Raw genomic sequence first — 10,886 nt, forward strand, 5'->3', positions numbered from 1 at the left:
TTCGTATTAAATATCAGCACATTCAAGTTTACAAATTTAAAAATTCTGTATTGTCGGTTATCTTTTTCTTCTTCTTTTCTATGATTTTTTTTTTTGTAATTCCATGAATTTTTTCATAAAATTAACAATTAATATATTTTTTTAAAAATCTAAACCAAATGGATACTATATTTTTTTCCACTAAATAATTATATCTCCTTTTCTACTTCATACGCTGGCTAATCACTTAAGTGGAGTGTAAAATAGATAACGTGATGCAATTAAAATAATCTAATTTTTTTTTCAATATTTAGTTTTGTTGGTTTGAGTGGTTATCTTAACATTATTTATATATCTAAATATAATTAGCTGTCAGCCTGTCGCACGCACACAATAAAAAAGAAGAAAAGTGAATAATAAATAGATAAATAAATTAATACTCCGTATGATCTTTGTTCATTAAATTAAGCTGTAACTTTGACAAATGAAGTTTACTTCCTCACCATTACTAAATGTCGACAAAACTTTGATGGGTCTCGAATCTAGGTGAGAAGCACGTAGAAGCCTAGCCCATCAATTTGTGGACAAAAATTAACATAATAATACCATTAATGAAAGACGGTTGAGAGAATCAGAAAAATCACGCGGCAAATAATCCACAAGAATTAATTTGGCTTCAATCCATCTCACCAAATCATCCACAAGAATTTAATTAAAACAACATCTTAATCCTATCACCCCAAGACATTTCTTTATATCTTTCTTTCTTATGGGGTTCCATAAAGGGTAGGTTTGTTTGTTGAACCGTACGTAGAGGAAATTATGGTGCCCTTTACGTATATCACATCCACGCTAACTTGATCCACGTACATGCAGCTGCTACTCTATCTTTTTCATTAAGCCACCTCACTTTAATTTACATATTCACATTGACTTTGCAAAAAAATAATATTTATATTGTCTTGTTTTATTCTGATTTGACTAAGCTTTTATGTTAGTAGAGCTAGCACCTCCACTCTTGTGGACCATTCAACTTTCATTCATGGGATGTTAATCGAAAGTATATGTGATGAATATTTCATTTTTTTGAATTTTACATACTCAACTATAAACAAATAAACCCGCACCTAACCGATTCTCTAAATCAAGAGGAAGATAAAGGTCAAAGGAAAAGTGCCAATCTTTGCTAACTGTTTGGAACCTTTTTTGCCGTACGTGCACGTTGAGCGTAAATGAACGTATACTTCGCATGTATACTTAATAAGAAATATAAGATTTTTTTAATTATTAAGTATAATAAATGTACAAATTAATTGGATTTACCCTAGTATATATTTTAAGAGGAAAAAAATGATATGCGCGGACAGTAACGTTAGCATTAATGCGACATATTATTTGTATTGTTTTTTTTTAAACTGATATTAATTGTATTGTTGATAAAAAATAAAATAAAATATTATCATTTCAATAATATTTTAAAAATTATATAAATGATGATTTATTATTGAATAACAATACACAACCATTTTATGTTATCATTAAACTCATATTTTAAACATCAATTGAATTATAATAAATTTTATACATTTTTTCTATCAATGTGGTCCTTACAATATAACTTAGATTCGTGGGAGCTGTTAGGAAGAGCATGCGAGTGTTAAAAGTGGTGAGGAAGTATAATCTTATAATAAAAAAGAAACCTTTTTTCCACCAATCAAGGGTTCTCACTACCAAAAAAACAATCAAGGTTCTAGGTTTTTGTTTTCTTTTTCTTCCTTTTTTTTTTTTGTAACAGGAGGTTCTATATGTTGTTTGCAATTGACGTTGCACGCACTATAATTCAGTACATTTAATAATTGAGCTTTAACTCGATACATATATATAAAAATACACATGTTAAACATTCTCACCAACCTAATTAATAATAAGTAATTAAAATTAAATATAAATAACTCCCATGGTCTCTTATCCTTATTATAGGTTGAAATTTTGATCCTATATTTATTTATAGTTAAAAAATGTTAATTTATTTATGTGATCCGCTAAATAATTTATTTAATATAGTCTTGAGTCCTGGATTGATTGATTCTGTCCCTTTTCCTTTTGGCACTAAAGTGTGGGTTTACATCCATCCCTGAATGTTGTCGGATACTGTTCACCTGTAATCCCCCTGAGTGGAAGAGAAATGTGGGACCTGAAGTGAGGACCATGTGGGGCAGGACAGCAGCTTTTCTTCCTCAAGCCACAAAGGGGACTTCCATTGTCATCTAGTCATTTTTCATATACAGATATTCTAAAAAATATTAGCTTATTCATTAATTATTTTTTATATAGAATAAATCCAAATGATCAATTCAAGTCCTACCCAAAATGTTCTGACAGTCTTCTATGTGGATAGTGTTAATTGTGTTATATTTTACTTTAAACATAATTTTGAAAGTAACTCTCAGATTGAACAATTTCATGTCATGCCACTAACGAGTCTAATAACATCACAAAATATGATCATCTGAGCTAACAAACTATTAGTTGAGAATAATAAAAGAAACTAAAGCATTTATTGTCTAACCCATTAATGACTACATAACTAATGACCTCATGATCATAATCACAACTAAGTGGACAAGCCTATATATACTAGTACATCAAAGCATAATAGTATGTAATTTTTCTCACAGTACTAGTATTATGTACTATGGATCTCAAGAAAATAAAACCATTTAAACCAATCTCCTAAAGACAAAATAAATATGGTTTAAATGAAGTAAGATTTTTTTTTTATAAAAAACTACTTTAATAACAACAAGAAAAAATATTACTTCATGTGTCCCATTATAATTATTGTGTAAAAAAATTATCCTTAAATATACCTACGTCTTCATCAAATTTTTAGGTTATTGTTACATTAGTGAGAGTATTTATCATTTTGTTGATGATTAATTTTTGTTGAAAAATCTAGTTGATCATTTTTAGGTCTTCCTTTTTAATCACTATATTTATATTTACAAGGCTTAAACCATGATACATTGCTTAAAGAAACTAAATTCACTTTCACTGAACTAGCAACATGTTGGTAATTAAGGAATTGTATTGAGAACTCTTTGTTTCTTATTTTTTCCAATATATAAAATAAAAAAAGTTAATAGTGTGACTAAACTATCATAATGCATATTAATAAGTTGTTAATTTGAGTGGTACTAGACTTGATTCTTTTAAACATGAGCTCAAGTTCAAACTTATGAATGAAAAATATAGCACTAATTGGGAGAATGAGAAGAGAAACTCTATTAAAATTATTCCGTCAGATTTCTTAATAAAGATTAATTATCAGTAAAATTAATGAATTTTCTACAGTAATATCATAATGACCTAAATTTTTTTTATCAAGATTTAGGTTATATTTGACAAAACTAACTAAAAAGATAACTTATTAAATTATAAGTATTTGATAAAACTAATTGTTGAAGCAGCTGAAGATATAAAATGATAGAAAAATAAGAAAATTATTATTTATTTTAAAAAGAGATAATAAGAAAATTTGATAAATATATTAAAGATAAAAAAGAAAAAAAATATAAAAAATTAGAAATCAATATTTTTAAAAATATTATTTGTAGTAACATTTCAAAAAATAATAAAAATCACTATAAATCTACTAAAAAAACTATTTATTAAACAATCAAATAAACTATTCACCTAGTAAAAAAAAAAAAAAACAAACTGAATTACTTGTCCAACATAAACTTAGTCAAATTCTCATTATGAGCTTGTGAATTCTGATTTTGCCCCAAGGCATGAGGATTTACTACGTAAAATGCGGCTTATGCTAATTATCTGAAATTTTTTAAAGTGGGATCAAAGTTTAACACGATAAGTCTTTTAATTCGTATCTTTAATTAGCAGCGTTTATGGTTACATTAATATCCCCACGAACCAACCTAGTTAGGAGGAGCTCGAGATAAATTGATGTTAACGGGATTTCTAGAGAGCCACTACTAGCTAAGTATTCATCCATTAGTGTAAACTGTGTTAGTGATTTTTTAGAAGTAACATACTCCATGCATTAAGAACACGAAGGTTATTTTTCGTGTAACATATCTGCTTGGCTTAAAAATCATTTTATAATTAGTTTAAAATAAGATTTTAAAAAGTAAAGCAAAAATTATTTGGCAATTTTATTTTTTTTTAACTTAAAAGAAATGAGTTGAGATTTGAGAAAATAAAAAGAGTGCAGGAGAGAACATGAAGAAAACAAGCCTAATTAACAAGTTGTTTGGCAGAGAGGTATTAGGGGGGAATGGATGGAAGAAAATAATGTAAGATGTTTGAAAAATATTTATTTTTTATTTTTCATCTATTTTATTTCTCCCATCTATATCAAATAGGACAAAGGAAAAATAAACTACTTTTTTTTTTATAAAAATAACTTATTCACCCAACTTTTTAAAGTCTACTTCTTTTTCTTTTTCTTTTTAAATAATAGAAAATTAAGCTGCTTAGTATTTTAAGATTAAAAAAATGTTTGACTCAATTCTTAAGAAAAAGAAAAGCTAAGAAAATTGAGTCAAAGATGATTATAGAGTAATATTCTCTCTAAACGAAAAAAGTTTATTTATATCATGAGTTAAATATAAATAAATATAACTTATTTCACTCATATTTAATGATATCATTTTAAAAATACTTTTCTTTTTATTTGTAACTTTTATTTTCAAGAATTCTATTTTATTTATAATATTAAATTCCAATTAAGGATCTTTTAGGAATAATCTTATATTTTATTTGAGATTAATAAAATTAAATGATTTTAACAAATTTTCGTAAACAGTATAAAAATAATTATTTTTACTTATATATCATTTTAAGGAGAGTAACGAACATTTTTTTATCCAAGATTTATAGAGTTTTTGGAATCATATCAGACATATAACTAATTTAACTTGAACCAATTAATAGTGCTATAATTAATAGTTGACAAAACTCTTCTTTATGTTTTTAAGCAATTAAATTCATGAGTACTCAAATTCAAACTCCTTATTTAAGTTAAAACAATTATCCATTGTTCGATTTATACACTTTGTTAAACTTAACTCGCCAACCAATCGAGTAAGGTGAGTCAATAGTTAAAACATGTGAGAAGAGGAGAGGAGGGGAGAACATCAAATTATTTTAAAAATAATTTTTTGCTGAGTAATTCCGTTCAATAATTTCTTGTATATATTAAATTTTAATAATTCAACTGTCGGATATTTTGAAATTATCTCGATAATCATGAATACCAAATTTTAGATAAATCATACATTTGTAATTAGATTATCTTATAACCGATATTTACTTATACGCTAAAACGTATATTATACATTAAATTGACTGTATTAAATAAATATTTTTTTAAAATTTTTTTTGTAGACTTAATATAATCAATAACAAGTTTTAATTTAATGTCAAATTATTAAAATTTAATATATACAAAGAGTTTTTTTTTTTAAATGCTAAGCTTTTTTTATTATATATATATATATATATATATATATATATATATTATCATTGCATTTTCATTGTAATTTCTAATAAAACTTTATTTATTAATTTCTTAACTATTCAAATTTCCCAACCTCACACTAATAAAAAGATTAAACTTGTTCACTCTAGTATTTTTCTTAACACACAATTGTTTATTATTAAATGTGAATATTTTAAAAAAATACAAAAAATAGCAAATGCAGCAAACGTGCATTTTCATGACAAATTGGGGGAGAAATGCTCTTATACGTGAAACTCCAAAGAAAACTTCTTTCTTATTTTTTTTCCGGTTAAACATAGTGATAAGAGACTTTAGTATTTTTCATCATATCTCCCATGCATTATATATAGTATCACATAATCAACAAGGTGATCATGAATTTGATCCCCTTAAACAAGTCTCAGATTCAAGTCTTGTGAATAAAAAAACATGATTGGAAAGAGAGATTCCATTATAAGTAATTGATCAAATTTTCTAATTAAAATTAATCATCAATAAAAATTAATAGATACTTCACACTAATATTATGATATGTAAAAAAAAAATATCATGCATAATCTTGATGGTTCTAAACCTACACTCTTGTCAAGTGTTCATCTCACAATGACTTATTGCTCCTGGTACATGAGACGAATGCAACCACTATATTAGACTAGACTAGAAATTGAACGTTGATGAAGCTCTAATGGTTACAAGTTTGTGACAATGATGGATGAGCTCCTAGAATGGCTTTGTGGAGCGCAATGGCAAGGGAATGGTCCAATCTAGCTGTTCTAGATGCGTTTGGAAGCAAGCTACTAGATTTTGTTCTTTCCTCCTCAACGAATTAAGTAGACTTTGATTTACCAATCTGTTAAACTTGCTACGTTACCTATTTTCGATTAAATTATTTGCATGTACGATTTGACAAGTTAACTAGCTAGACCAGTCATCTAACTGGTCATTGATCTAACCAAATTATTCAGTCTGTATTTTATAACATTGGATGAGTCTTAATTAGTCCCTAATTAGCATGCCGCTCTTAGACATGAATTTCAACTAAGGATAAATACTAATAGTGTGTTGAAAAGAACAGTCTAACCAACAACAAGTGTTTTAAAGCGTTCGTAGTTAAAAATGATTTTTTAATAATAGTTAAAAAGAATATTAGATACATCATATTAATTGTTTCTAATTATTTTATTTTTTATTTTACATTTGACATTGTGTAGGTTTGATTGCAAAAGTTGGTTGTACTCTTTACTTAACAGTGCTACTGCTCCTCTTCAATAGTTGCAATTCCAAAGACGATCCAATATTCATGTTAGCTAATATTATAGCAAAGTAATTTCATTGTTATTTTCAACTGCGCTTAAGAGATGTGGGTGTTTCTAGGCAAGAAGGTAGAATATTTGACAATTAACTCGGGTTGTTCTTCCTACACCATTCAAATTTCTTTTATATTCAATATATTTTTAAAAAATTCAACTTTTTTTTTTTACTTCTTATTCATTCTTTCAATTTTTCTTTTCTTCATATAACCTATACGGATTAGCGATCCGTAAGACCAATTTGAATGGACCAATATGGATTAGGCAATTTGTATGATTTATATGAATTGTTAGTCCGTATGACTCATATGTTATATATATAAAAAACACATTATTAGATTAAATTTAATTTATAAAATTTATTATGTAAACTTATATGTGTATATAATATATATTACAAATTTTAGTGTTATATATAATAACATTAATTATTATTTAATATAATTGACCTATTAACTTAGTTGGTTAGAACATCATGTTAATAATGTGAAAATCAGAAGTTCAAAACTTGCATGGATCATTAATTTTAAATTATTTTTAATATAATATGGGTTATACGAATTACCAATCCATAAATCACATACAAATTGCAAATCTCATAAGGGTATTGTTGGTTTTTCTCTCACACTACTAGGTGTATTGAAAAAATGTTAAGTACAGGAAGAAAATCCCAGGTGTAAAGAGGAAGGGACTCATCCTTGAGCCCAAGTTGAGCTGCCCTTTACTTTTGGGCTATTCTAGAATATGTATAAATAGACACACAACAAATTCTTCCTTTTCTTATATATATATATATATATATATATATATATATATATATATATATATATATATATATATATATATATATATATATATATATATATATATATTTATTGTGTGTGAACTAATATTTTTTTAATTGATATCTTTTAATTATTGCAAAAGTACATCCCTTATATTTTAGTTAGAATATGTTAGTAAGTTACTATAAATGGATTTTGAAATAATATCTATTTATAACTTGTTAAAATATTCTAACTAAAAAATAATTGAGTGTATGTTAACAAATTTTAAAAGTATCTATTAATGTACACACTTATTTTTTAGTTATAATATATTAACGGTCTTTTATCAAAATAGGTATTTTTTTTCTCAAATTTATTAAATGGAGTATTTTTTAAATTAATTTTCGTTTAGGGATAAGTCCCAATGACTTCAAAAACAAAAGTTGTAAAACTTTATCCAACTTATGATTTTATATTTTTTTAATTCATTCTCATTGAAGTAAAAAGAAATGGTATAACTTTTTTCCTATTGATTTATGACTTGTGCATTTTTTTAAAATTTAACAAACCCAAAGTCATAAAATTGTACAAGACTTGAAAGTCATGACATTCCACATGACTCAAAATCATGAAATCTCATATGAATTTAGGCAAAATATGATTTTTGTTGGTTCCAAAGTCATTATTGATCAAATGACTTAAAATTATAATTTCATGTACATCATATGTTTTATGAATTTTATGTTAAAACAATAAAAAAATATAAAACTCAATATAGTTGTCAAACAACTTATGGCTCCAATTTTTTTACAAATTGAACCAATGTTTACCATTTTAACCAAGATTCACAACAATAATAAAAACATAAAATCAAAAATTATAAGCTAGATAAATATTTACAACTTCTCGCCATGAAGTTGTAGATATTTTTACAACTTACTTCTAAATGAGAATTAATTAAAAAATTATCTTCATTTAATAAATTTGAAAAAAATTATCCCTATTGATCAAAAGACCTATATTAACAAATTATAATATATATGTATTTTAAGATAATCTTTAGTTATAATTTAATAATAAAAATAAGTGAGTGTAACCAAATCAGACGCATGCACTCATATGTATCTCAAAAGTAAATGAATTTTGAACATATACACTTGCAAGTATATATATATATTCTTATTTATGTATCAAAATAAATGATGGAAATGAAATTCTAATGAAAGATTCATTATACACATTTTTACTTTTGCAATTTCTCTCTCCCCCCGAACTATCAGCCACCTCCTTAGCAAGAATAACAGCTCATCCCTTGAATTGCTATCAAATTACGCGTGATTTTTGGTTAAAACATTCCGTAAATCAAAACAATTATATTGGGTGAAAACAAAATTTACAATTCCCTTCTAGCTTTTGTAACTTACATTTTCTTTCAAAATTAACAGGCTTACTATTGGAAACGAATAATCAAAACACATATAGTATAAAATAAAATAAAATATATATAATGATTAATGTTGATGATGCTGTTTTTTTTAATGAAATGTATTTTAAATAGTATAATAAAACTAGGAAGCTACAGAGAATCAGAAACTCTCTTTTCATGCGATCGCCTTTAACTAAAGAGAACAATCTTTTGCTCTTAATAAAACTTTTTAGTTCCTTTTCTACTAAATTATTATATCTCTTTTTCTGCTTTATATGCTGCTGAATAATCATGTGAGTGAATTAATATGGATATCGTGATATAATTAACATAATCTAACTCTGCTTCTTAATATTTAGTTTCGTTGGCTTGAGTGATTATCTTACCCTTATTCTTCAAATGTTAAGTTGGTCAATTAAACTCACCATATTCCAGACGCACTCACGCAACTTTACAAAAGCACTGTACTGATCTTTACCTATAACAACCATTGTTAACCTCCACGCTCAACACGACACGAAACAAAACATTGAATAAGAAAAATACGCACGCTCTATTTCAACATTCTATAAATAGTCCCCTAATTCAAAATTTTCAGAGAGAAATGAATGTGATGGAGTCTCCAAATTCCAAGCCTAAAGATACCAAGACTCTGAAGCCTCCCTCTGCAGAGACTCCGATGCTTCCATCTGCATTCGATTTTCTTTTACTAGTTCTTGCCAGATTATTTTCTTAAGATGACTGAGAAGTTAGAGAACATGGCTGAAAAGCCAGGGAACACGATGATGCGACAACAGAACAGCACGAAATGATTGAGGAGAATCCTAGGATCTCGTTTCCAAATTCAACTTATTTTCATTAGATCTCGTCAAAATATGTCATGAATTCTAGAGGCAGGAAGTACATCGTGCTCCGAGTGGACTTACAGGTGAATTTAATGCTATTAGTCACTTAGTTGATTGTTTTTTCTGAGAATTTTGTGAAAATGTATTGTGTCGCAATATCATTTCACGTATTGTGTCGTCATCATGTCATTGTATCGTTTTGTGTATCATGTTAATTACTTAGTTGTAAACACGTATTGATTTATACAAAATTTATGCACACAAAATCATGATTTAGTTGTTTTTCACATGTAATTTTTAAGTATTTGTCTTTCACAAACTTACACCAAACAGTTTTGCCAATGAAAATATGTCAATATGCATTAAATTGAAAAGAAACCTCACTCAAAAATACTATAAAATCCTGGTTTATCAGTTTATTGTGACTTCTTATTGAGACTCCGAAGAAGGAGAAATTCACTATTGCAGGGGTGGATTTAAATGTCTAACATGTATATATTCTTCTCAATTTCATTACATGATCTTTTGATTACTCGTTGTCAAATATGTTATGTTTTGATGATGGTTTAAATTGATGCGAATAATTTCCTTGGGGTTTGGGTGGTGCTCGGAGGCCTTACCAATTATTTACTGCGGGTTATAATTAATTGTAATATTTTATTTTGTCAAAAATGGATTAATATTATAATTCATTTGATGATACTTAAGTCCACTAAATAATGTGATTTATGGCAATGGGTTTTGAGCTCATAATTTTGATCGGTGCAAAAATAGTATAATTCGAACCACTAAGTCCATGGCTGGAGGTGTCTATGATTAATAAATAAAGAAGCTAAGTCCATTTTGTCGTCACGTCATTAGTTGTTATTTAGGATTTGTCTCATTGAGAACTCTAGAGTTTGAATGTGCATGATGAGGTAGAGGAAGACTTGTCTTTTGGATTTCAGGTGACCGTTGCGTATACACGAACAATTCTTTTAATCATGTCTTCAACAAGTAAATTTATCTGTTCTAAATTTCATATAAATTACTTGA

This window comes from Glycine max, chromosome 5 (assembly GCF_000004515.6).
Source record: "Glycine max cultivar Williams 82 chromosome 5, Glycine_max_v4.0, whole genome shotgun sequence".
NCBI classification, from domain to species: domain Eukaryota; kingdom Viridiplantae; phylum Streptophyta; class Magnoliopsida; order Fabales; family Fabaceae; genus Glycine; species Glycine max.